Source organism: Anser anser (assembly GCF_964211835.1).
Source record: "Anser anser genome assembly, chromosome: 6".
NCBI classification, from domain to species: domain Eukaryota; kingdom Metazoa; phylum Chordata; class Aves; order Anseriformes; family Anatidae; genus Anser; species Anser anser.
This window is the reverse complement of record NC_139726.1, coordinates 28,263,856-28,288,714: the sequence shown is the minus strand read 5'-3', so window position 1 is coordinate 28,288,714 and position 24,859 is coordinate 28,263,856. Positions and strand designations below refer to the sequence as shown.

The 24,859-nt window shown below is 43.2% G+C and overlaps 1 protein-coding gene and 1 long non-coding RNA gene across 7 annotated transcripts in view; one reads left to right on the top strand and one right to left on the bottom strand.

Moving 5' to 3' along the window:
- Positions 1 to 24,859, bottom strand: part of ALS2 (alsin Rho guanine nucleotide exchange factor ALS2) — a 224,019-nt gene that overhangs the window by 154,083 nt on the left and 45,077 nt on the right. For 5 of the 6 annotated variants that reach the window (XM_083842224.1, XM_083842222.1, XM_083842219.1 and 2 more), the window contains one exon: positions 16,411 to 16,524. The exons of the other annotated variant lie outside the window; for it this stretch is intronic. The gene's annotated coding sequence lies outside the window, so the exon portion shown is untranslated. The remainder of the gene's footprint in view (positions 1 to 16,410; positions 16,525 to 24,859) is intronic. 6 annotated transcript variants of the gene reach the window in all.
- On the top strand, positions 16,618 to 20,461 carry LOC310901849. Its single transcript, XR_014586214.1, has 3 exons — positions 16,618 to 17,363; positions 17,749 to 17,867; positions 20,209 to 20,461. It is a non-coding gene; the product is annotated as an uncharacterized lncRNA (long non-coding RNA).

Genomic DNA, 24,859 nt, shown 5'->3' with positions numbered 1-24,859 from the left:
TTCAGCAAGTAGGCACTAATCTGGGATTTGGAAGACAAGTGCTTGATTACCTGCAGTGTCACAGATGGTGGACAGATCACTTGTGACCAGACTTTCAGCGGCATTCAGGCAGCTAAAGATGCGCACAGGTACACGGAGAGCTCTTTTTCTAAGTGCTTAAATTCCCAGGTCCATGTCATGAAAATTGACTGAAAAATCTCATCTCTGTCTCAAATTCCCTGTCTGTAAAATGGTAACAGTGGCACTTCCCGATACCATAGAAATGTTGTGAGAATAAATACTCTCAAGATCAGAAGAAATTAAATACTATGACAACAGGGTTGATATAAATACCTCTGTCAGATCTTCACCCTGTATCCCGATGTTGTGCAAGTAGCTCCCTTTCTAGAGAATGCCAAACTAAGACCACCAGCTGGAAACAAATGATTTGTATGTTTTCCAATACCTTATCCCAGACTAGGCAGGCTGAGCACATGCTTTCACAAGAGTATCACTCTACCCAAAGCTCAAACATAAGGTGTGAGAGGCTATAAAGATGTAATTAGAAAATTAAGATGGAGCTGAGGCATGAACGAAAATCAAAAGCCACTGACTACAATCAAACAAAACGGACTTGTGTTACATTGGTGCTTATGTATAACAGAGAAGAGGATTTGGGCCCAACTGTGCTGGTGGTGGAGTGTGCTTAGCTCTTCTAGTACTTTCCAATCTCTCATTTTCTGTGCCATAAGCACAGTTATTAACAACAGACTCAGCGACACCACTGTTTTCCTATCTTAAATTATTACAGTTAACTTCAGCTTGCTGCAGGCAGTATCTAAATCATAGTAGAAAGCCTAAATCAGAGAGACCGAGGTTTTGTGACAGCTCTTAACATTGAGAATCCGCGTTCCCTACCATGTTTTCACTTCATCACTCAGTTCCTCAACATTTTTTTCTGTTACCATGACCTGCAACAGCATTTTTCTCTTTACTAAAGATGGCCAAGTAGAAGAATTAGTTGGCTGTTTGGACATTTTCCTGCCTCAACAACAGGGAACAGCATGAGACTACTATTCGTCTTTCACCATGAAATACAGAGGGAACTAAGCTGACTGGGGCAAACGGCTGTGTGTTGCCTTGGTGCCAGCCCTTCTGCGAGAGACTTCTGTACCCATTCACCTTCATCACACGTCAGTTTTTTGTTGCTAAATATTGTAAACCAACAAGACAAACAATATTCCTAAATGCACCAAAGCACCCGCTAAATACTAAATCCCCTCCAAACAAAAAATACCTGTAACTTAGTTTTTATGGAAGATGGTCAAAGGGAGCTACTTCCAAAAATATTTACCTAAAGCATGAATTAGATCAGTTGCCTGACATGGCTTCCTTCCAGAAATTTTCCATGCGGGTTGTGTGTATGTGTGCGTGCATGTGTGTGCACATGCACTGTGAGTGCATGCAAGCATAACAAGCGTGAGTTAAAGCTGTAGGTAAATCTATCATCAAAAAGCAGTGAAGAGAGAAAATCAAAAGCCCCTTGCCCAACACAGCTGTCTGCTAATTAAACACTGGCGTTAATTGCAATAATGTGCCTGGACCCTGTTCCCTGTGTTTGTTGTGGTGCCTGCGTGAGCCTCGCATCACTCAGAACTTCCACATTCTCACAGCAAATGAAACAATCTATAAAAGGAATAAAAGGCTGTGATATGTATATATATCTATAGGGCTATTTTTAAAGAAAGAAGATTTTTTGTGTGAGCTAGTTCAAAGCCAGCTTTGATTATCTAAAGCATGAGTCCATCTTTAGAAAGGGTAAAAAACGAAATGTAAAGATGGAATCTTTTATATTTAATCCATGATGAAAAGAGCATTTCCTATTTGTAATGCTCCTGCCTCTCAATTATTTTTTTTCCATTAACGGCAAAACGTGGAAGTTTCAGGCAGCATTTCCCACCCCTCCTTCACAAGATGTGCAGAGCTGCATTCCAGTAGGGCCAGCGGCCAGTAAAACGGATGCCATTTGACACCCTCACACAACATGCGCAGCAGGCTGGGACGGGGTGGCTTTAAACGAGTGGACAGAAAGCCCTTCTCATGAGGGGATTTACTCATACTGGTTTCCCTTACACACACTGCTCACTAAGATAGTAAATCGGCTATTGGGTTTGCAGAAGCAACCCTTGTGATGGCTAAAGAATTCCAGCACAGAGCAGAGGAAGGCAGAGATGTGGTGACCAGGAAGGGCCCAGGCTGTGCCCATCCCCACTGGGGCCAGGCAGCGCCTGAATGCTCCTGCCCCAGGCCGGCTCCAGAGGCAGAGCAAAACCCCAGCACCACTCTGCTTTTACGGCAGGCTGAGCCAAACCCCTGCACCAGAACATTAGAGGACTTCGACTATTGTATTTACACTTACTGTGCACCAGAAACCATGCTTTCTGGTAAGAAATCGCTTATCTGCAAAGGTGACTTCATCATCTTATAGTTTTGCTGTGCTAGGAAGGCACAGAGCACTGCATCGCTGCCAACAGACAGGGATTTCTTCTACTGTCTCTGAGAATCCTTAAAGTTTTTACCATCTAGCTAGCAGAGCTGACATTAACCAACGGAGTTCACAATTTAACTCTATGCCTCACTGTCTTCAAGTAAGGATTTTGCAGTGCTGAGTTCTGAATCAAATCTCAATAACACCTCTCAAATGAGAGCTGAAAATAAACATTTATCAGAAAACAATCTCAAGAGACTCAGCAATTTCATTTAAATGACTCTTCTGTTTTGCTATCAGTTTTCATTAAGATCAGTTCTGTAACAAAACGCCCTTGTGCCAGCTTTTCAGCACTGCCCTCAGACTCAATACATTACTTGAACACAGACATTAAAGGCGTAGTAATGTGTTAGATGCACAAAAATAAGCCCATGGAGGACTGTGTCATGATAACTGGTATTTTCACAAGCTCTACGTCTCAGTGTCATCCCCGGCTGCGTCTTATTTAGCTGGTAAAGTTCTTTGTACAGATACCGGCCTACTTTATTTGTCCTTAAATGTAATTCTGTGCAGACAGCGACATTTTTATTAGTGAACAAGAAGCAGCGTGTGCCAGCAGACAGGACCTCAGACTAGGGGGTCAAGAGACTGGCATATTTTTCCCAAACTTGCCCATGGTCTGCTAATTCTTCCAATCGTCCTTACCTCTACTTCTTTTTCGGCCCCTCTCTAAATAGGATCATGCTCTTTGGGACAAAAAAATGTCTCTATTGTCCCCATGTACTTGTTGGTGCTGTTCCCATCTTGCTGGAGCCCTGATCTTGACAGGGGCCTCTCAAGATTCGGCACAATGCAAGAGGTTCCAATTAAAAATAATTGATCATTAAGAGGCACAGAATGGTAAAGAGTGAGTTGGCGCTTTACTCTCTGTGGGGAAATAGTCAAACACTAGTGGCAAAGTAGAGACGTGATGACACTGAGTCTTCCCAAAGAAATGAAAGTGGGAAGTGTCACTCATCACCTTTGGGGCTTTTGTGTAACATGCGTGAGGAATGTTCCCTTCTCTGAAGAGTCTCTGCGGACTCTTCAGATGATGGGATTTACCATCACATGCCCTCTTCTGCTTGTCTTTTTTTGGTTGTTGTACAAAGTGCTGCCATGTGGGGTCTGTGTGATAGCACACACAGCAAAGTATCTCCAGCTGAGCAGAACTGGTGCTGGCCAGTTGGCTTGTTAGCTGGCTGACTATTTACTAAAAATGAAAACCAGACACTGAGGAAACTATCTTGTTCATAAAAGGAAAATATTTATCTGCAATGGAAAAACAGTAATTTGCTGGATATTTCATTAAATGATCACTAGTGAACCAATTAAATAATTGAGCAGCAGAGCAAGGACAGAGCCAACTACTACACTCCCCCACACCACCAAAATATGGATTTGAATTAAGCAAAACAATTTACTACTTCACTCTGAATTGCTTCAACCAGAGAAGAAAACAAAGGGGGAAGTTGAAAATATCTGAATGTTCTGTTTAAATGCTTCTTAAATGAAGCAGTTCCAACTTTGAGTTTGAAATGCACCTAAAATGAGTGAAAAACATTAAGCAACCTCATGAGGCTCAGCTGGAGCTAAGGGACAGCCTGGATGGACCGAGGCAACGGCTAAGACAGACAGACAGGTGAAGGCACACAGCTCGGCTTTGGAAACGCAGAGACATGAGGCTCGGATTGTGTGCAGCTTGCCCTGTATCACCGAGAAAGTCTGACCCACTTCACCAGCACCATGCAGACCTGGTAATAAGGGGCACAGGGTAGGTAGCAAATGGAAACTTTTTACTTGGCTTGATGAGATTAGAAATGACATATGGGGAGTGTTTGTGGAGAGCAGAGAAAGAAGAGAACAATAAAAACAACTGAGACTGAGACATAAGATGTGTACGGGCACAGTTACAGCTACATGTACGCTTGCCTTTCTTGGATTTCAGGACGGCCAGAGAGAAAACATCCCCTGTGCGAAGCCAAGCCTCTGTGCCTCCTCAGCACTGAGCCCTCTTGGCCAGCTAACACGTTGGGCTGGCTTGCGGACTCATCTGGCTCGTAGCCAGCCAGCCCAGAGCCCACGCAAGGCAAATACGTGACTGCCTGCCCCTGTCCAAGCAGGTGTTACTCTGGGATTCCTCAATGCTGTTTTGTCAACAGGGCAGGCCTCCAAACACAGCGAGCTGCTGCCTCTGTCACCCGTTACGCAGGGTGAAGCGGCCAGGCTGCGGAGGAAAACTTAGCCATACATAGCTGCAGTAGCATCTCCAGGGCAAACTAGTAGCTGACGGCAAACTGCTGCAATCAACGTCAATGCTCACCAAACAGTATTCCTCCCACAAATTTTCAAAAGTAAGATGTTTGCTGACAGAAAAATTCAGGAAGGTTGCCAGGAGCGCGCAGTACCCTTCCAGAATGTCGATCCTAGCTATTACCTTGGAAACCAGTAAATAAAGAGTTAAGGTATGAGCAAACACAACCTTAACTGCTGTTTGAGCGATGCCCCAATATGGCCATAACACACAGAGCCTGTGCTATCTCAAAGGCAGAGTGCAAACATTTGGGGAATAGGGCACATGACCACAGGACAGAGTCTAAAGCCGCTTTTTTGCGAGGAAAAGCTCCTCTGTACCAAAGCAGTGGTGACTGGGGGCAGGGGGAGCACCTACACCAACCTTACCCTCTAGACAGCTGGTCCCTTCCCCAGGACTAACACCTCGTCTCTTTACAAACCCCATCCTCACAGACTGCCGCGGGATTACTCCTTCCACCCTGCAGCACTGAGCCCGAAGCCCACCCTGCCGTGACCTTGGGTACTTCCACTAATTCCCTGGGGAAGGAAGAGCTCTAGGCACCGTTATTACCACAATTTACAAAGTCAGCGCCAAAAGGAGACACTCCTGAATCACCCGCACTAAAGAGGGAGGCAGGGGAAGAGGCAAGCTGCCTTGCAGAGGGACGAGGCCTTTCCCATGTCACAGCCACAGGGCAGCTGAGCGCCTGGGCTGGGCCCCTGCCAGCCCCCACAGCTGACCTGCACCATCCCCTGTAGCGTGACCGAGCCCCAGCCAGTGCAGGGGGAAGGCTACACAGGCCCTGCTTTTCTAGAGGCTTAGGGGGTTTGCCGTGCTTGACAAGATGGAAAAGTGTAATCAAGATGCTAGCAGGCAGCTTTGCTGCTGTGTCAGCTAAAGCTGGTTGCGGCAGGGGAGGGATGGCAGAGAGTGCCACCTCTGCTGTGGTGTGCGCACCGCTCAGAGCTGCATGGCACAGCCGACCCAGCTCACACGCTCTACTGTGGCAGCAGTACATTCAGAAGTGTTGTGCTGTCCCTCTTCTCTATTTATTTCTCATTCTCTTCTCCCTAGGAAACTGAGAATCACATTAGTGTCTCCCTCTTTTTTGTGCTACTTTGAAAGCTGAGTAGCTAGCACCCATTATTCTGTGACAATGTCCCATCTTACTGACACACCTTGAATATGTACATTTTTATACTGCTTTAATAGTGCTATTTTAAACTTTAAAGCCTGTCACTTGTCCTCATGAAAGTCAGATGGAAAATAATGCTAGTCCTATATTTTTTTTGGTCTTTACATGCAAAGCAGTAGTTCCCAGAGCAAGCCTATGTCCTCCTGTTGGCAAGAATTTATGTAGCCAGTTTGCAGGGTACTGTCCTGTGACTACAAGTGAAGGGCAAATTTTAGTACTACAATTACAGCACATCTGCAACATGCAAGGGCTTGTATTCAATCAGTGACAACACCTTGATTTGGAGCTTTGGTTGAGCAATGAATGAAGTATCAAATGAGAAACAAATACAGAAGTCCCAGACCACAAAGCCGAACACCACTTATGGCTGTTCCCACCTTGGTATGGACACAGATATATACTACTAGAGGTACACTAGCAAGAGATCAAGAAGTGGACCACAAAACAGGGTCTTGGAGATACAGAGGAGGACCAGAGAGTCTTGAATCCAAACTTCCTCCAGCCTCAGAGGCCCAGACTCCAGTCTCAGCATACAGGTACATTCCTACAGTTTAGGATTCCACAAAATGTCTCAGAAGGAAGTAACTTTCCATTCCTATTTACAAAGAGCCAAAACACAGAAGCTATCCTACAATAACAGCTGGCTTCATAGGATTTTGATTGTTATGTTGGCAAAATTCTCAGAGAAGTGTCACTGTCTGAAGCAGCAGCTCAGCAAATGGAGCAGGCTGCAGTGGCAGCAGGGGTGAGGAAGGGCCAGGCTGTGACACATCACCTGCCCATGAGCACGTTCTGCAGGAGACTGAGGGACAAGAGCGTCCTCACAGACCTTGGAAATCCTCTCCTCACTCTGGGTGGGTTTCAGGGCTGTAGACTTGACACCTAGACTTGAATGCTCTCAAGCCTCGATCACAAGCCATGGGTGCAAAGCTCTGAAACTCTGTCTGCAGGCTCAGGAAACCAGACTGAGGCTTGCTCTGCTTGACAAAGAAATACCCTGTTGCAGGGCTGGCTAGCAATAACCAACACGACTCGACCTATTTTATGCACAGAGGAGAACAGGTCAGTGAATGCTGTGAAGTGTTGAGTGCTCTCTTGGCCTCTTCCAAGGCCAAGTGACAGCCACTGCATTTTCCTTAGAGCATGACCAGCAAATTAAGAATTAACCAGGAGGGTCAGTCTGCCAAGGCACTTACCATGCATCTGTGGACCAATGAGCATGTATCTTATTTGTCTCATCCTGCTTTAAAAAAACATCCTCTTAGATTCAGGGGTAAATGTCCATCTTCTCAACCTACCAGGTATTTGTCAGACTGAGTGTCTCTAGGGTTAAAAATCTCCCTAGCATTAAGCACTCCTGCAAACATTCCCAATTCATCTGCAGAGTGAGAATCCCAGCACTATTGGAAACAGATATAAGAGGAAACTGTTAAAAAAATAATTAAAAAATCATTCAGCGTATGTTAAGAGTAGCAGTGACTTCTGGCAAGAATTAATTAAACCAGATGAAACACTTCTAATACGATTTGTGCTATCAGATCATTTAATTAGTTCTGGCTTTTAGTTCATCGTAACTAGCTTCTGTGAGGGTGAAAAAGAAATAATTGTTTATTCAAATGGCAATAATTTGGGTTTCTTTAATTGACTCCTAGTGCGAAAGCGTTGATTCCTGCTGTTTTCTAAAATGCTGGGTGGAAAAGCTCCAGCACAAGCTCCAGTTCCGGAGGCCACTGAGTCCATTTCCCACTGCAGCCTCCCATCTGCGATCTACCCTGCTCAGTCCCACTGCTTCTCAGGGCTTGCCTGTGTGCTGCAGAGCACTGAGGCAGGGCTTAGCCATTCCAGAGTGCTAGAGGGCTTATCGAGTATTCCTACCTGAAGCCACCGATGTGCTCATAAATAATATTGGTGGGACTGAGAAACGTTTTCTCTTCCATCAGGCTGGATATTCTGGAAAGGAGGTGTTTTAAAAAAAAAAAAAAGATATCTGAAGAGCGTCTAAAAGAGAAGAGGTTTTAGATGCTACAAAATATTTCCCTTCCTGCCCCAAGAGTAGTCTTTTCTATAACTAAATTTAATTCACCAGTCTTTGCCCAAGGACAGGGGAGGAAATTGATTTTGCTTCCCTATCAGGATATAGCAAAGCAATGTCACTGAGCCTATGAAGACGTGCTAGCAGTTTTAAAAGTAGGGCTGGTAACTCCTGTTTCTGCTGATTTCTAATTTGTTGGGTGCCAGTCTGTAAGAAGGTCCTGTAATTCCTTCTGGGTATAATGTGGTACAGGACTAACACATGCAAACAAGACTTAAAAAAAAAAAAAAAAGGAAAAGAAGAAAAGATGCATTTCTGCAGTTTGAAACTCCATGGAAGTACATTGCAGATTTATGCCTAAAACAATGCTGAATTATGGGTCACTGCTGTAAAAACAGAATTCCTTACATTACTTACTCTAATGAGGTCAATGGCAGAAGAAAAAGGCCCCAGTTTGTAAGATCTAGGGGGCTGAGACCTTATCTGCACACTTTCCTGTAAAGCTCCAGGTGCACTGTGAGATCTATATCGTCGGTTCCACGTTAAAAACTATGTTGTTTAAAACAAAACAATCAAAGGCTGAAAAACGATGCTCTCAAATATCATGAAACAGCAAAGCAAAGGTTGCCTAACATAACCTTCCTTCTGCCTCCGGGTTGAATGGTATAATATACTGTTTCAGTCTCTGACCAGGTACTGCCCCCACATTCATTTTTTTGGCAAGAGCCCCTGCTTCACTCCAGGCACAGGGTTGACAGTGCTCTGCATACAAAGCAGCTGTTCAATATTCTTTTTAATCTCGGTTCTTCAGCGTGGGGCTCAGCTAAACCTACTACAAACTGTCGCAACACTGCACAAACAAGAATACTTCTCCATTCTGTGTTGGTTTTGCTTTGCTCTTCAGCATCAGAATGCTGAATGTTTTGCACTAGTTAACACATTTATCCCCAAAATACAAGGTGAGGAAATATTATCGCTAATTTAGAGAGTAAGATTGAGTTACTTTCTGAAGAAAGTAGAAAAGAAGCAGGAAAAGAGACCAGATCTCTGGAGTCCCAATCAACCACCTAAATCATCATTTTTACAACAGGCCTCTGGCCTTTATTCACACCACGCAGCTTCTGCTAGAGGTTAGGCAGCAGCACTGGAGACACAGCCCCATTCACTGACGTAACATAAATCTACTACCACGGCTCCAGACCAATATATTATATGACCCTGCTCCAGGTCTACTTAGGGTGAAATTCAGGCCTGTGCAGGGGGCTGGCATTTACGTCGTTTCTCAAAGGTCTGCAGTTGTGCATGTGCCTCATGCTTGCCCTCTGATCTTTTGGGGCGAAGAAAAGAGTAGTGTTGCTTATCCACGAGACACTGCGATCACATAATTAGAGGCACATGTTTACCAACTGTGATTAGAACGGGCAGAGTAAAGGTTACATGGGTTTCTTGAAATCACTTTGATCAGCTAAAAAGGAGGAAAATAAACTAAAAAAACAAACTACATTAAAACTCATTTTGCCCAATGAATTACAGAGCAAATAATCTCCACTTCTCAGCCATCGGCTATATAGCAAGGGCATGTTCTGTACACTTGAATGCCTTCAGTCCACAAATCAAGAATGTATTATCTATTTAAACGCATTCCTTGCTATGTGAAAGGAAAGCCCTCGGATTTCCTCACAGAAGTACCTCCTCAGTTATGTGAAGGAGAGGACTGAGACAGCATACAGGGCTCACTCCTTAACTGCTTTGCCCAGTTGATGTATTTTAAGATATCCATCTGCATGGCCAGTGGAAGCTTGTGAAACCTGCTAACGGGTGTGAGTTCCCTGCCCTTCTTCATCCACAGGTGATTCCCAAACCTGCTTTGCTCCAGACTTTATTATAAGCCAGTGTGCAACTAAAGAATGTTTTCCAAAATCATAACTAAACCAAAGCAAATCTGGTTTGCACCGGAGCAGTGACATCTACCAATTACCCACTGAAGTCACATTTTCATTGCCTGCTACAAGGCCCATAAATCAGTCAAAAGGTCACGATCGTCAGCTCAGCAGAAAAACTGCAGCTCTTCACACACATGCAAGCACATGCACTTCCCTGGGCTTCTGAAACGTTCTGGGAGGGGAGGAAGACACCACCACCCACTGCACTCAGTGTCTAAAGCGAGTTTACCAAATCAGATACTTCGTGTTCAAAACAGGTTGTGTTCTTGCAGTTCTAATACTTGCCAAGGGCTCCTTTTTCAGTGAATGGGTGTTAATAAGTTTAAATAAATTTAATTAAGTTACTTGTTAGTGAAGAAAACAGACCTATCACGTTCAGAATGTCATTCTTTACTGCTGTCATTTCCAACCTAAGCTTTTGATTTTCCTCCTATAAAATACATTTTATCTTTACATATTTTATCTGTACATATAGACTTTTCATTGTGACCTTCTGTTAGCCCACGCTGGAGACTAAGGAGCTAGGTCTGTCCATCTTTGGTTCAAATCACTGTAGCTCTGCTCTTACACTTAGGTCATGTCTGGGCGTTCCAGCCACAGGGAAAGGCTCGGGCAGAAAGAGGAAGGAGAGCTGGGGGCTGAGCTGCTCTTGCTGCTCCAGCTGCTGCTGAAAAGACGAGGGGCCAGTGGCAGCCAGCCACTACCTTGCCCACTCTGCTTGGCCCAGGCAGCAGCGGCTGCCAAGGCAGCTTCCCCGTGCTCTGCCACAGCCAAAGGAGTCACCGCAGCTTCACTTCTGGTTTGGCTGCCCTTGGTAACTGCCTCCTTTGCCTACGTCCAGACCTTCCCAAGGCCACACAGAGGGGGAAGCTGCACCCAAATTCCCGAAGTCTCAGTATAGTAGCTTAACCACAAGTCTGTCTTCCCTGGCTTCTTTCTTAGGCGTATATTGCCTCAATCTCTCTGTGTCAAATAAAGCATATAGTGTTTCAGAAAACAAGGTTTCCTTCTCCCCAGCTTTAAAGGAATATAATGACTTACTGGTTTAAAAAGGGTGATGAGCCCAAGGAAAGGCTCTATCAGGAGACTGTGGTTTACCTTAAAACCTAACCAATGCAGGCACAAATTCAGACTGATGTTTTCTAGCAGCATATATTATGGCTGAAGCTTCACTGCTGAAAAGATGATGTGCTCTCCAGCCCCAGTTCTTAAATCTGTGTTCCCTTTCCTGCCCCAAAACACAGAGATAAGCAAAGAAGGGGGCTGTCTGGCCTGTGTGCTCTGCCTGATAAACAAGTAACTGCTGGTGTGCACACATTACAATGAACACACTGTCGCTCCCTGTGCTTACCCTCACCTACATCTCTACTCTCTAGCTGCATCGCTCCTGTGGACTGCAACTGTCTCTGAGGGTTACACAGCATCCTCCAAGGCAATCTCCAAGAATGGGAAAATAAGAGAAGAATTTCTGTCACCTGACAAGTCATTGAGAGCTCCAGTAATTTAAAAAGACAGTATTTCTAACAGTGGAAACACGATGCAAGGTGTGCTAATGCCCAAGCTTGCTGATCACTCTGGATCCCAAACTCTGCCAGACGCAGGCAGGCATGACTGCTAGCAGCTCTCAACTTTTATGCAATCTCTGAAGCTTCAGAAATCCCAACATATGTAACCCTTGAGGAGGCTTAATGTGAATTCTTTGCTCCCATTGTTCTCCAATTCACACCGTTCACATGGTGGAGACTTCTTCCTGCTCCCTCCTTGTCAGGGGAGACAGCTTCAACTTCAACAATATGGATTTTATTGTACCCCCCCCTACATCCCACTTCTGCCCCTTGTCAATAGCACAGAGGCCCAAACGCCATCTCAGCTGCAAAGAGGAAATGACTATTCACAAGACACAAAGGTTTATGGATTTCTGCCTAACAAAAGATTATTTCTAAGCAGACTCTTCATGAACCGATGCCTCAGTTCTTCCAGCAGGCAAGCAGAGAGCCTCCAGTCTGCCCAGCACAAACCAGTGAGGGCACTCTTCAGGGCAGGTGTACTAAGCAAGGTAGTCTCTTAATCTTCTCACATGCACAAGCGCTATTTTTCATACCAGCTGCATCTTAAACACTCAGTTAAGATGGTGATTAGTGGTGGTGGTAGGGTGTCACAGTGGGAGCTTTCTTAAGAAGAAAAGGCTTTGATTGAGCCAATGAAAGCTGTTGCCAGGGAACCAGATGCCATGAACACACCACTCCAGCAGTGCAAGAATACAAACCATGTGAGCGCTGGACTGAGCTTTAAATGCATTTGCTGGTTGAGGCCTGAACACACCATTAACTCTTTCAGTACCCAACAGAGTTCACACAATGAACGGGGAAGATGGGAATCTGTTACAAGCTCAGAGGAGCAGAATATCTCCTGATACCTCTCTATTATACCTGGTTGATTCAGAAGAAAATCTGAGGGGGGAAACCTTTAACCTTTAGTTTTTGACTGGCAAAGCAGGTTTGTTTGTTTGTTTTTTCAAAAGTATGTGAGGAAACTTTCTTCAAAGTAACAGTTTTATACTAAAGTGAAAAGGAATCAGATAAGTGCTCAGACAACCCTGCAAAAGTATTAATTTTGTTTTTGTAGGGGGTGTTACACCTGAATTTTGATGTGCACAGTGCATTCACCAGTCAGTTCCTCTGCAAGAGGAGCAGAATAGCTTAGATTCCACTTTTCCCAGATCTGAGCTGGTTTCCAACACAAATGTTACCGATTTGAATTTTATCTGATCAGTTGCCAATTTGTTTCAAAGTTAACTTTCCACTCTGATTACTAAACAGCCTTGCACTCCACCGACAGAGCATTTTTTTTCTTAATGTAAATTCCACAACGCTCTGCAGTCCTACCAGTAAAACACAGCTAAAGCTCTAATTAAAAATCATGCCTGCCACATGTCAATTCATAAGAACTAAAATTAAACTAACAAGGGGCTGTAACCAAAACTTTCTTTGAACACAGTAGCCTGCCTGCTCCATTTTCCAGCAGTAATGTTTGGAAGCAGTTCTTGCAGGACAATGACTTGTCCCAGACACTCTCATCTTTGGGCTTCCAGTTTGAACCTAGCACAGGTTCCTAACTACTAAAAAACATTCCCATCTGAAAGCCCCTTCCTTCCTGAGTAACCAGCATTAGCTGCGTGCAACTGCTTTGATCCCACAGAGTTGATAGCTGTGTTGAACAAGTAAGATGTTGCTGGCGTATTACGGAGAACTCCCTCTGCCAGTCTTCATTTCAGCCTTTTTATACCCTGTGTTAATGCCAGCCGTCTAGCAAGCCCTGAGTTGGGGTCCAGTGCACTATTGCCTTTTTATTCCTCTCCCACAGCGTAGAAGGCCTGGGGGAAAGGAGATAGCAATACCATTACAATGCCTAAGTGGCCATAAAGTCCCACTGTGAGTCCTAACAATCTGCACATATTGTACACAGGTACAATAAACTTTGGGCCCCTCAAATTTATTCTAGCAGATTGGCAAGAGCAGATAGTGCAAAGCTGATTTAAAATCCTTACACAATTCCTGTGCCAATTCCTGCGCCATTTCCTGCCTGGGTTGGTGATGATGAAGAACTGGACTTGTGGTCGTCCACAGCTGCTCATTGTCAAGACGACACCTACAGTTTGTCACCCCAGAGCCCCTCGGAGTTCCAGCTAACAGTTATTCCATGGCTGTACTGCATAGCTGAGAAGTGGGAGAACACACACACGTATATGGCAAACTGCAGCGCAGACAAACTTACCATATGCTGCCACAGAGTGCTCCTGTCTCACCAGACACTGAATGGATTTACTTGAGGGTCCATGGGCCTGCTGTGGCCCTGAGACCCCTCATCAGTTACTGTGTTGCCATGATCAGGGGCTGCCTGCCTGCTGCTGATATAACTTCTGGGTTTAATCTGCAGACAGGCATGCCAGGCTTACTGCAGTTGTTCCCACTGCAGAACCCCCTCTCAGGCAGGACACCACAGACTCTTTACAGAAGTTCTTGCGTAACCCTCATAAAATAGGGAAAAACAACACTGCAACTCAGCTTAGGTTAGCCCTGGATAAGTAGAAGAACTGGAAGAAATATCTACAGGCAGAGAGCAGTTATCTAAACACAACTTTGGCAACGTACAAGGGCTAACAGCCCAGTTTTATAACCAGTTCCATACAAAATCTCCAATGATCAAAAACAGTCAGTGTCTGCACTTTGTATTTTGAGTCTAAAACATACATACACCCAGCTAGATATTGCACAGTGGCAAAGGAAGCCATTCTGGTGCGCTGGCTTAGTGGGACATCAGGATAAAAGTGTCACTTACTGAACAAACATGCTTCCACGGCATGTCAGTGACCTCTGCAGAGCTCCATCTAAGATCCTGGGCAGATGTGATCCTGCTCAGTTTGCAAGAGCAAACAGTACTGCAGTGCAAGATGGTATTGTTACGGAGGCTAATAATCCAGCCTCTGCGCTACAAAGAGGCGTGGACGTGCTGAAGTTATCATGCTGGCGAGTGACATTTAACACCGGCTATTGCTTTCCACCTCCTGCTATGCGTTGCTTAGCTCCTCACCAAACATAATCATCCCCAAACATACATAATCTTTACATTTATGTTCACACAGGCATTTGTGCTGCTATGTTAGAGGGATTTCATTAAATTTGCAAGCTGGAGCCTTCAAGAAACATGAAGTGCAAGAAGTACTGGTGCATTTCCAAAATGTATTTCCCTCCTTATCACACGCAGGAAGATCCACGTTCCAGTTGACATAATTGCATGTGTTGTGTCCCCCCCGACCCATACACATACTCTGGATCCAAGCGGCGGTACAAGGATTACACCTGCTCTGGGGCAAAAACGACAGCTGCCTGTAGGACTCTGCTGTACCCTTGGTTGCAGCAAGTGGAAGATGCACAGTTGATGAGGCAGAAGACAGTGTGCAAAAAAAGGAGACCTTCCTGCACTGAGGGAGCTAAATGCTGCACTGAACAACTAGAGTCCCCAGACACAGCACAGAGTCCCCGTGCTCTTTCCTCCAGCTCCATACCCAGCCCAGATTACCATGCCCAGCTCTCTGAGAGACCTCTGCAACAAACCCATCCCCACTCACCACTGCAGCCCACATCCCCTTCAGTTTCATCCCCACTCATGCCTCAGTCCTTCCTTTTCCCTCTCTGCTCCCAGCCTTCCCAGGGCTCCCCATGTCCCCTTCCACTTCTTAGTGCTGCCAATTATTTGCCATTTCCTTCCTCACGTCCTGCTTCTGTTTTCCTTGCTCAAATTGTTTCCTCCTTTGCTCTCAAGCCCACCTACATCCAGACCAGCATCTGGTCCTACTTTGAGTTTACTCATTTTTCCCAAGCAAACTCCTCATTACAATCACTATCTCAGTTAGATACCCTCGGATATTCAATGAAAATGAATGTTTTCCGTAGCTGTTCCATACCTACAGATTTGGACAGCCTATTCCAATGGTATGTTATTCTCAATTTTCACAAGTTTATTTTAATGGCATTTAAAACAGACTTGATGTAGCACTCAGAGATGGATTTTTATTTGTAAAATATATATCCTTCACAGATATAAACTAAGGCAGACTAGCCAATAAAACTGACAATCTTAAAAAGCAGTGGACAAAAGGCAGTTGCTACATCCCCTTCCCACAACATTAATGAAATGTAATTAAGCACTGCTTAAAAACTATGTGGCACAGCCTTGCAGAAGAGTGGCTAAAGAAATGCAAAGCAGAGAATCAATCACAGTCTTTGGAAGTGAATTTAGATTGATATTCTCACCTAAATCTCTATTTTCTTAAATTAATTTACATTTGGTTCAACTCATTATAAAGTCATGAAGTACAATCATTTGTACATCTTGGAAGAAAATTATCCTAAGCTGGGGAGAGAATTTATGATTGCCCTGCCAGCACAGGCTCGTTTCTATTGCTGTTCTGTTATGGAAAGTGTCGTTTTTGCCAACTGAAGAAAGCAGCTCCTCTGTTTGAAGACATACTTGTTTTGTACAATTTCTATTGCTGTTTGTATATTGTAAACCACTTTGAGCACATGGAGAGTGAAAGACACTGTATAAAATAAAGTTAAAAGTTGCAGTGTTGTAGCGTGCTGTAAGTCTTTGTACATGGCAGCAGGGGGCACTTCCACAAGATGATGCCGAAGTGCAGTTGACAGACTATCCTGGTTTCAAGGCCAGGCAAAAGCGCACACTGTGTTCACATCTCACTTCTGAAAGCAGAGCATGCCTGTACTCAAAGATGGCTCCCCACCCCTCTTGTTCCCACTAAAAATCCTCACAGCAGTTGAGTAGCTTAGCGAGAAATTAAAGAGAAAGAAACTTGTACCTTTGAATGAAGCATGAAGAGAGTAAAGAACCACACATCTGAGCACAGAAGGAAGCAAATACCTGAATAAGTCTTGGCAACCCGGTGCTAGCGTGGGGCCCAAAGAACAGGATCACTATGGCAGGAGTCAGGAACACAACTGAGAGGCTGAGACTCTTATCTTCCTCTTCAGTTACCTAAGAAAGGTGAAATGTTCTTACAGTAAGTTTCTGCATAAAAAGAGTTGAAGAACCAGAGACAAAGTCATTCAAGTTACATAAAGACCTACACAAATACACAGAGGACGAGCATTCTACAATACAATCCCCAGAACTGGTCTCTTCCAGCTCTAGTAATATTGTTTTTCTCCATTCTCAGCTAACAAATAATGGAATTTGGGGGACTTTCATGAAGAAAAAAAAAAAAAAGCACAATAAAGCAGGTTGGGAAGAATAATGTCATTCTGTCAGCTACAGGTATTTACTGCAGGACAGCACATTCGTTACATCTGAACCTGCCCCTTGTAGTATTTCTGTGCTTGCTTGTGCTCTCCCTCACTCTCTCCCTGGCTGATGTAAGGAACTTAATTTCAGTTTGCCACCATAGCAACAGAGAAACAACCCCTGACCACAATAAGGAGGATGGTGGCAGTGGTTCACAGATCCCGAGATGTTGCAAAGCAACCAGAGTGGAGAGAACAACAAGTATACGGGCCATAGAGGAGAAAAAAGTAAACAACTCCTCTGAACTTTCCTCACACTTTTCAAAAACACAGGATGCTAGTCTGGCTTTTCTGCTCTTTGGAGTAGCACATTGGCAAGGCACAGAATTTATGAACTAGTGCATTTCTAAACAAAGAATCTGGCTGAGTGCTCTGATAGTAAATTTGCCGTTCCAGGGGCAAACTGCAATCTTTGAGAGCTTGCTGACCATCCTGGGGTCAGGGAAAAACGCCTAATGTCTCCCTGCTAAGTCGCGGCAGAAGGAGGTGATGAAAAAAGAACAGGAGAAATTGGCAGCGCTTTATGAACCAGAGGTGAGTAGCTGTAAGAAAATTCACTGCCATAGCTCTCAGGGATTGAATCTCTTCCATTTTGGAATGTTAACTTACAGTGACATAATTATTTTACTGCCAAATTATTTTACAACATTTATTTGCCATGAAAACTATGAATGCCATAATAACCAATGGGACAATATAATACAAGATACATGTGTCATAGCTAAAACTGAACAATCTTTAAATTATTGTTTTGAAGGTCATGACACAAAAAATACACATTTCTATACAAAAAAAAATCATTGTGTTGTTAAATGCCAGATTAATAGGTAAACCTGCTAGTTTGTGGATTTGTATGCGGATTGTTTTGTTTTTTGAGCCTACATCTGTTATACTGATTTGAAATATTTTGTTTGAATAGCATATACCATCACAGGAGTTTCACAGGAGCTAAAAGAACAGACTCATTTATATGATGCACTGCAGTGTTGCGATGAAAAGTGAATACATCAGAGCCACAGCCAAAGGCAGCTTTTTCCTGTGAGTTCATACCAACAACACTAACCCTGACTCAATAGAAGTCAGAATTATTTCTGAAAGGAGCACATTTTGAACCTAGTTGTGCAGAAGAAAAAAAAAACAAACAAAAAAAAAACTAAAGCGTGCAGGATACAGATAAGAATTTACCCCAAAATTTCCTCCCAGCTGTATCACAGCAGCATTACTAGAGTCAGGGCTGGAAGGAAGCATCAACTTTGTGAATTGTTGACACTACTTTGAGGTCGATTTTGAATCTCTGCTGTACATCCCAGAACCATGACCGTTTCCTCTGTTTAGCATTACTACTAGAAAAATTAGCCTAAGATATAATTTTTGGTCAGTGGGAACCAGAAAGTGACACTAACTTTACATCAAAGAAAGTATGTGAACACCCCAATAATGAGAATAATTTGGAAACCTCTACTTTATTATTTGCTTTCAAGATACCAGAGAGTTTCCCAAGAGAAACTCTTGTATACTTGTATTGCTTTATTCTCTCAATGATCCACGATAGCTGATTTATCAGAGCCCTTCTCACACACCTCGTTCAAGGCACACCAATGGAGAACAGATGCAAAGCATCTATCTTATCTGCGGCCTTTATAGGGCAGCCATTCCTCTAACCCCTGAGTGCACAGGGAGATATTTCAGACCGAGACGGACTCCCCCAGTCAAGATAGCATAATCTGTTTGAGATGCATGGCTGTTGCTGCCTTCCCAAACATGCTAAAGTTTATGAGGGAAACCCCAGTTTTTGAAACAGACCCCATATTAAGGTCTTTTTACAGCAACCTCCTCTCTCTTGCATAACTTCCTCTTTGCTGCTGATGACTTATGTAAGGGCTTGTGTGAAGAGAAATTTCTCAAGCTAGCAGGGGCCAGACTTGTCTATTCACAGAGGATCCAGCATAAAAAAGCCATGGCCTGATTTGAATGCTACAGAAATAGTCATTATCTCTATAACATAGCAACTGCCTGCCCGACCTGAGGCCAGGGCCATGCTTCTGAAGCTGGTGCCCCCTTTCTAAAGAGATCAGGTAAACAAAGAGAAAAGGTAAAGGGAAAATTTAAGCTGAATCAGGAAGTGAGCTACAATTGCTTTATTGCTAACACATTTGATCCCTGTACTTTTACATTTCAAATCCATTAATTTGCCCTTTTTTTTAAAAAAAAAAAAAAAGCATTTCACAATAATAGTGGTCATGGATGCAATGAAGCAAACCAACATGACCGCTGTAGTCCGTGACCCCCCAGTTTTGAAGAACTGGTGTGATACATACTGTATTGAGTACTGACAGGAATATGGTTTTAGCAGGCAGGCTTATCAACAGACATCTGTACTACTTTCTTAGTACAGCGATATACTATGCATGACGCTGCTTGTATGTAGAAATTCTCAGGGAAGTGTTTCATGTCTTCAATACTGCCCCTGAAGTGCTTCCCATACTTAGAGTACTTCTTAGATTCACTCAGAAGTATCCTAAAAGCACTTTTGCTTCATTTCTTGTATTCTATAGCTCATCAGACACTCTGGACCCCACGTAAAAACTGAAGTATCCCCGAAGCATTGCTAAATGGGCATCCTTTATTAACATGCACATGCAGACTGCACCCAGAACTGTGCCTCCCGCTTCTCAGCACTGGGGACAAAACGGATCGCTCCCATGGCGAGCTGGGGGCTACAGAGGCCACAGGAAGGAGAGAGACATCTGAAATGGGCAGAGCCGGGGAGAATAAAGGCAAAGCTCTGCAGATATAGGCTCCTGCTGCCACTGAGATGAAGGGAGAAAAGCCAGAATGCCCTTGTCAAATGAGACGCCACCCTGGTGGCAACAGCAGTAGCAGCCTGGCCTTACAGGACTGTGGTTATAGGCAAGGTACTCTGGACGCTCATGGGCACTGCCCAGCAGGCCTGCTACCCTCAGCAAACACCTACTGTATCTTCATCTAGGACAGGACTTGTCTGGACCTCATCCACAAAGCCGTCTTCCAATCCAGGAGGAGTCAATTCAAGTCCCCACTGAAATAATCTAGTATGTTGCCAGATTAAAAGTGGGCTAAGTCTTGATCATTAATTCATAGCCTGAGCTCTGGCTGTTCAGTACTTTCTGCTGTAGGTGGTCTACTGGAGAACAGCATAGCTCAGGTCCTAGCCGTGCTGTACAGTGATTCTTAGGTGCAGACAACAGAGCTTGCTGATGGCAGCAGATAAAGCCACAATGGTGAAAGCATGTAAGGAAAGAATAATTTCCTGTGTAGTAAGTAAGCCACAAATAGCCCAACTGATAAAAGATTTTCCTTTACTTTTACCCCTCCTCCTTTTTTTTCCCTTCTGTTTCAGGATTATTTGAAATGGAAGTCTCATGACAGTCACTCCCATGTTAGCAAGACTTCAAATGCAAAGCACATTATGAAGGACTGCTTGGGTCTGTGTCTTCCAAAAACCTACAGTCCAAGAGTGGGTGCACTGTTCTGTACTCTGAGAAAATGGCTGAGCCTTCATGGAAAATGGGCAGTAGGAGAATGCACCTGTGGGGCCACAGATATGGAAAAAAACTACAGATAAAGTTGCACACCCTCCAAGACTTGAATAAAGCCATCATGGCATATGGAGGAAAGCAGGTAAGAACCAACAACTTACATGAGGCCCCTGGCTCTGTTCCTCTACATGTTAAATTACACAGCCACTCCATGAAACCTCAAGAAGACTACTGCTGTTCACTGATGTTAATAAGCTGCTAATAAAATTAACCTAATACTGAAACATATTCTTAGCATCATCTTCCCTATAATCTTCCCCTCATTTCTTTGAAAGTTATCAGCTATAGTTCATTTATCTTGATTAAATTTGTACCTGTTCTAAGGTTTTAAATGGTGCCAACATGGTCTCTGTGTCTCTATATAGGGTGAATTATTTCTCAAACACATTGCTGTATGGAGAGCTGCTTCCTTTGAAGCCCACATGGAGCCGGATTTTGGCTCTCATAAAGTCTGCTGGAATTTTGCCATCAGCATCAACGGAGCCAGTTCATGTGTGGATTTCGTGTCTATGAACCCTGACAAGGAACAAACCTTCTCAACTTCTATTCAACTGGAAAAAAGTTTTCATGCTAACTAGCTGAGGTTTTTTTCTTCCTTGGATTAGAAGGGGAAGTGTCAGCCATCCCACACGATACTCATCACTCTGGCTCCCATATTTCTCAAGTCCTAGTATAATATTCAAAGCAATTATATAATAGTATTTTGTATTCTGCATAACTCATTGCTATTAAAACTAATAAGCTACACCCATGCCAATGACATGGGTTTTTTTTCCTGCAGTGCAGCAACTCTACTTTAAAAGAGGTAGAAAGCACACTGAGGCTTTGTAAGAGGACAAGACTTATTCAGCAATCACTGATGGTGTGAGATACTGTAGAGCTGCTACCAGATTTGTCTGGGAAGACTTGGCTTAACTCATTCTTGGCTCCACCATCAGTGATGTAATGAGTTCATCCCAAACTTGTGGCAAGAATTTATTTATTCATTCTTTACAACATCCTACATCTTGATCTGTTCTATATATACACCCAGTTATAGGTTCACAGATGTCTAAGACAGTAAATTCTCAACCTAAGCAAGCCTATGCTGTGCCATTTTCCTGATGACCCAGGACATTAGTAACTTAAGATGAGTATCAGGTGGAAAGAATCCTCATCCAGCATGATATATTTTCTGACAAATACTTAAATATTGCTTGCTTTTACACTGGAAGACAAGTCAGAATTGACCAATTTACAAAACAAACATAGGTTGTTTTTTTATTTCCAGCCATTTCCTAGTGGTTATTCATTTTGCTTTCCTGCAAGTCTGTCTCCAAACTAAATGTCAGAGACCAGGCTGTTGTGCCGAAACTGTTCAAAGGAGATGGGAAAGAAAGTCTTTTCTCCTGCCCATCATAGGAGTTGGACTCAATGCTCCTTGTGGGTCCCTTCCAACTTGGGATGTAAATCATAATTCTATGATCTGCACTCTACTTGAGGGTCTAGGTACAGTGATGGCACTCTGACACAGGTTGATGGAGGTTATATTACTTGTCAGTACTATAGCAGCCCTGATGAGCAACTGCTTGGACACAGCTAGCTAGCTAGGTGACAAAAAGCATTGTGCACAAATATGACTTGATACCACCCTTTGTAGTTCCTTGATCCTGGAATTCTGTGGCTTAAGCATTAGTTACTTCGCTACTATCCAACAATCTCAATAGAATTAGGGCAGCTGAGGATTTTGGCAACATCTTCACGCCTCTAACTATATCCCTTATTCTTTGGGAAGGAGAATAGGGAGCTCCTATCTTGGCTTTCTAATACTCCACTCAGGGATTTCCCAACACTGAAGGTTCACGTTAGGAATCAAACAACTTTAGACACCAGTTAAAGAAGTGACTGATTTATCTAGATGTGCATTTTTTTATTCCTGCAATAATGTAAAAGCAGTAGAGTGGAGCCAAGGATTTGCCTCACAGTGATTTGATACAGTCAACATTTCCTTGTTAGAGTGCCTCTGTGCTCATTTTCTGGAGACAATATTGCAGTAGGTTGGTCTTAGGATTTAGATGAGGCATGGGTTGAAGCTTGCCAAATACATTTTGGAAGCATACCCTGAGGGTCTGGGAGGGCATGGAGCAAGAAGCAGAGATACTGCCTTGCAGAGTGTCACTAGCACAAGTTCTGCAGGATACAGCCCACACACCTACCAGCAGACTGAGACTGCCAGACCTGATGTTCAGAAACACTCTCAAGCCCAGCTGAAGTCATCAGCAGCTGCAGGTGTTCTCAGAAAAACTCTGGCTGCACAGAGTAGATGTTTCCTGAAAAACAGCATTGAAAGGCGGATTTCAACCTTTGATTGGGAAATAAACTACAACAAAATTATTTCCCCTCAAGTCTGTGGCACATCTAAATAATCTGTGGTCACAGCCCTTAAGGCTTCCCTTTCCTTGGTCAGCTGTCTATCCACACTATTAGTTTCATTCAAGAAGAGTAAACAGTCTCAAGATTGGAAAAAGAAAACAGTACACAGCATTTACAAAATGTGTGCCTGCATGTGTATGCGTGTAGGACTGTACAGGTGGAGAACTGAGAATTTTTATTCCTCTCTATGTGTTAGCTGAAATTAAGTTATTTGTTGAAAATCACAAATAGCAGGGGATAAGAACACCAGCCTGGGATTCAGAAGACTTGAGTTTAACTAAAAGGGGTCACCACCATTAAAATATGAAGAAATCAGACACCTTTGACAAACAACTGCATCACTTGTGCAGGACACTGAGAGCAAACAGCAAGTCTGTGATAAAACTGGCAAAGCTAATTAGAAATTAGTCAGCAGACAGCTCTGCAGCTGAAAGATCTGTTTTTGTTTTAATCTTATGACTAGTTGTTACTTTCACAGCTCTGTACAAGAAGGCCACAGAAGCCCTGCTACTATCTTTGGCAGCTCTGGCAACCCTATCCCAAAAACAATCACCCCAAAAAACCATGAGTACAAAGGGTGACCTCAGTCACTTACGTAAGGGACACTCATGAAAACGCAAAACCAAGATCTCTTGCCTGTCAGCTATAATACAAGGTACATCCTACCTGATACCTACAATTAAACTGCTAGATTATTTTAGGTTTTTTTAGTCATTGAACAAGGTTAATGAAATTGACTTTGACACGTAAATGGGTACGTGTCCATCTCCCATCCCCTCCTATCCCTTTCAAGGTCTACAAATTAACCTCACAGAAGTGAGGTAATGCTTACTGGCATCCAGAGAGTGGTCTCCCTGCTAGTTTGTCAATAATTAACAAATTATCTGTTCCGTAGTAACTGGACCAATACCCCTACTTAATACTATGTTCTCTCCTTTACGTGAAAATATACACACCCAGGCTACCAAACGGCACCTATGTTTAGTTATTAATCTGACCAGACTGAAAACAACAATCAAATCCCTCTTACAAGACCATTGACTTACACACAATTTCTTAAAGCTGTCTGTACTTTCTTGTTTATCTAGCATTAGCCTACAAGATGTTTGTAAAATGATTCATGCACAAGACAGTTAATCACAAAATACACAAGAATAAAAGTTGAAAGCTCCAATTCCTTATGAATTCTATCTTGCAAAATCATTTGGAAGCTTTGGCAGTTGCCTCATGAATGTTTTTATTTCTTGATAATGCTAGTTTATTACCTCGGCTCCAGAAATATCAAGAGACTTCATCCCTATTGTGCTAAACACTATACAAACACGCAAGGAATCAACAATCCTTTCTTCTAAGAGCTTGTATATGAAATCGCCATATTCACTGAGATCATAAGAAATTTAAGGCATATGCTAAAGCTTAATGCTATTTGTAGGTAAAAAATCAGGAGGAGCCTTAAATATTTCAGCACTGTCACAATCACGTAGCTTAGAGTGAACAGCAAGAGCAACCTTTAATCACAGGAAGCAATTTGGCTAGCCTTAATGATCTCAGATACCAAGTATTCTGTACAAAATACTTTGTATCCCAGCAACCCCCCAAATTACTGTTAAAATCTTAATCCTACAGCTTTACATATGATACGAAAATTTGACCTTTTATACAAGCGCATACTATTAACACCAGCTGAACAGTTTGAAAGGTGCAATAAAATACAATCCTATTCATGCTCAGAAATGAACATTTTTCATGTTACTGATCAAAGGCATTTCAAAAAACATGCATGTGCACTGTATGGACTTGAATGACCGTGCAGATATGTACACACAAATACTTTTGAGTTTTAGTATCTGTGTGAGCCTTAAGCTAGCTCTATCACATCTTGCATAGTAACGATATCTGCAGAGATAAAGAGTGAACCTCTACAGAAAGAAAGCCTTTAATCAGTCTTCTAATCGGAGTCTGAACTAATGAGGAAAGTCTCGGTGCAATCTAGATAACTCTTGCTTAACTGCGTCTGACATTTTGGAATAGATTAGGTTC